Consider the following 3,981-nt stretch of genomic DNA (forward strand, 5'->3'; position numbering starts at 1 on the left):
ATTTTAGTTTTAAACAGTATGAAACCACTAACAAAACTAACTACTAAACTACAAAAAAGACTTCTCAATAAACGGAATGTCAACAAAAATAGTTTCTTAAACATCTGTGGAGGTGAATGGCGTCACACCATGACCACAGGACCATATTTTAATGAAGAAGCATATGAACAAATGCAAACAAGCCCAATTGCCACAAATAGCAGTGGACCAGGGTATGAAAAACATAATAACACCATTATGGAACAAGAAACCCTGCTCACAAAAATATCCCCAGAAAACTCAGAATCACCTCCCCATTCCACTCAACCAAAACATCCAGTCTACAAATAGCATTGCACATCAATGTGTAACACTGCCATCAATTCTCTCAAATCTTTACGGCAGTTACTCAATCAGTATGTAAAAAGCAAAGACAAAATCAAAATGAAACAACTACAAAATATGGATTCCTGTCCAGTGCGCAAATACACAGGACTACAAGGACACTCATTAGCCTGCATTTCAGGACCTATTTGCAAAAGCATGTTCCATCATATCAAAATGATATCAACACATCATTCAACTATAACTGCTTTAGCACTAGCCATTTTAAATAACAATCTTCTACATGGTACAGCCAAGCAACTACTCAAAGAACTATAGCATATCTAGAGAAATTATTTTGGAATTGAAAGCCACTTACAAAATGAAATAGATGTACAACAAACTACCAATTACTGTACAAATAGCAACCTTCTATTAAACACATACAAAAAAGAAATACTAAAGTTTAAAAGTACCTCCATTTAGGTACCATCTGTGTGTGTGTTTCCGCAGGACTTCTTATAAAAGTACCACAAAAACTATAGACATAACGTACAAAATAAAAGACAATGGCCCTCATTACGACCCTGGCGGATTTTTTCCGCCAGCGACGGACTTTCCGGCCATGGCGCAAAGTCCCTTTACGCCATGGCGGATGGCGGACTTACCGCCCCATTCCGAGGTCGGCGGGGCGGTAAGTCCCCATTGACCCATTTACCCTTCCCCATTCCCATTTCGGCCCCATAGGGCTCAATGGGAGTGGGGAAGGAGTTAATTACGCCACCGTAAAATACGGTGGCGTAATTAACACCAAGGTCCCAGAGCGCCATGGATTTTTCCGCCCGCAAAAAGCGGGCGGAAAAATGACCATGGCGCTCCAGGAACTCGTAGTTGGCGGTAAGGGGTCCGCGCAGCTAACGCTGGCGCAGACCCCTTAGCGCCAGGGTCGTAATGAGGCCCAATGAAGATTTGAAATGGTTCCAATTAGCTCTCTACCTTATAGCAGAAAACAAATACAACATTACTGACCCCTTAATGCTTTGCAATTACTGCACTGCAAATCTTGACAACAACCAAACACCTTCACATGCTATCACAAATAACTTGGAATTATTCCCACTACCAAAACCCCTGCAACAACTAAATTTATATGAGAGCGTCATAATTCAAACATTGCACCCATTTCAAGCAATAATAGGTTTCCAATCAAAAACAGCAAAATTACCTCCCTCTGAATTAGTCAAAGGCATTCGTGGCAAAGACGTTTATTTACCTTTAGATCTCAAAGAAAATGTGCACACTCTAGGAGTGCAATAGATCAATCTTTAATTGTCGTAGTAAATGGCGTACCTACAAAAGACAAAAAAAATTGGCAACAACTTGTGGATTTACATAAACTTAGACAAGCCCTGCAACATCTAAAAAACAACAATGAATACTACAAAGAAGTTAATATTGAAGAAAACCTGAGAGAAACCATTGAAATAATTCAAGAGTAACCAGAAACTGGTCAATTTGAACTTCTAAATCCTGATACAGAATCCAATATTTTAGACCATGATACAATTCACCCTTTACACTCTAAAGACGCTATAGATGATGCACTGGAAACATACCAATTGCGACAAGCCAAAGGATCTTCAATCAGCATATGGGAAAAAAGCATAGAAGCACGCGCCTTTCCTTTACTCTTTCCTACTGGAAAAGGGGGAAGGTACGATGATAGACCCACACAGATAAAAGCATCAGAATATCGCTCTCTACGAATGTATTCTGATGACCCCAGATTCAGACAAAACGTGGAATACATATTCCACCTTCTCTTTGAAAGTGAACTATTAACTCTATGCTATGGAGTTGCACACACATTAAAATCAGGTACCCATTTCCAAAATATGTCAGCTACGCAATTATTACAAAAAGTTCAAGAAAAAGACGAGGTTTGACAGTGAAATATTACAAATCTTTTAGCAAACATGCGTGGTACAAAAGAATACTGGTTCCGACGTCACAGAGATGTACGCTCTATGATAAGAAGCCTTGGCCCACCCACTTGGTTTGTTCCATTAAGTTGTGCAGAATATGCATGGGAAGATTTACACGATTTCCTACGCATCGCAAACAAAAATAAAACAAACATAGACATAAAAACCCCAGGAGAACTCTGCTCTCCTGATCCTGTAAATGTATCAAGATATTTCCATCATCACTTCATTGCTATGCTACACTTTATTTGTAATAAGACTGTTCCTCCCCTCAGAGCAGTTGAACACTTCTTTTGGAGATAAGAATACCAGGCCAGAGGAGCACCACACATCCACATGCTATTATGGATAAAAAAATATAAACAAAAAAGGGAAATACTACACCAAATGCAGCTTTGGTTTCCCTAGACCAGTTTCAGCAGCAGGTCAAGTAAACAACTTCATGTCTTCAGTCAGACATAGGGGGTAATTCATAGAATTTGGCGCACAACTGGTATACGCGGCTGGCGCACAGAGTGCGCATGCAGCAGTCTGCACCAGCTGCGTGCACCAAAACCCATTTCAGCGCACAGCGTATTTATGGATTTCAACATCGATAACCATCTGTGGCGCAGAGCGGCGCAGCAATGCTGCAGCAGCACCAGTAATGCCCCCAACACCGCCCTGTGCGCCAAAAACATAGCACAAATCCCCTACATGGCGCAAAGGCCAGTGGACCAGCATACAGCCTCCCAACCACAAAAGCGCATTGAAAACTCCTGCGCACCCCTTGGAATATGCGTACCCCGCTTGCGCTAGCGAAAATGCATGTTAAAGTCCACACGCACCCTTCAGAATATGCGCACACCGCTTGCGCTTTCGAAAACGCATTTAAAAGTCCACACGCACCACTCAGAATACACATAACCCGCTCGTGCTGGTGAAAACGCACGTAAAATTCCACGCGCACCCCTCGGAATACACGTACCCCACTCACGCTAGTGAAAACGCGTGTAAAAGTCCACGCGCACCCCGAGAATACACGTACCCCACCCACGCTAGCGAAAACATGTGTAAAAATCCATGCGCATCCCCCGGAATATGCGCAGGCAGCCTATCCACCCTCCCCATGCCCCACAGGCAGCCCATCCAACCTCCCCATGCCCCACAAGCAGCCCACACAACAGGGGGGACTTTTCCCACGCATTTTACCAAATGCGAGCGGGGTATGTGTATTTCCTCCCCATCCCTGCAGGCAGCCCACACCACAGGGGACTACCCTACACCCCTGGGCATGCCCTGCAAGCGGCCCACACCACATGGGACTAGTCTACACCCCTGGGCATGCCCTGAGGGCTCCCACATGGCACCATGCACTCGGGAGCACCGACACGTCCCCCATCCACCCCCATTGACGGGCACCTGCCAGCAGGCCCCGACTCATGTCCCCCACCCACCCAGCCACCCAGCTGTGATGGGCACCTGCCAGCAGGTCCCGACTCATGTCCCCCTGCACCCCCACCCACCTCCATTGACGGGCACCTGCCAGCAGACCCGATTCATATCCCCCTGCACCCCCAGCCAGAAGTCATGGGCACCTACCAGCAGGCCCTGACTCATGTCCCCCTGAACCCCCACCCACCCCCATTTATGGGCACCTGCCAGCAGGCCCCGACTCATGTCCCCCTGCAGCCCCACCCACCCTCATTGACGG

The sequence above is a fragment of the Ambystoma mexicanum genome, chromosome 5q (assembly GCF_040938575.1).
Source record: "Ambystoma mexicanum isolate Mex_15411 chromosome 5q, UKY_AmexF1_1, whole genome shotgun sequence".
NCBI classification, from domain to species: Eukaryota; Metazoa; Chordata; class Amphibia; order Caudata; family Ambystomatidae; genus Ambystoma; species Ambystoma mexicanum.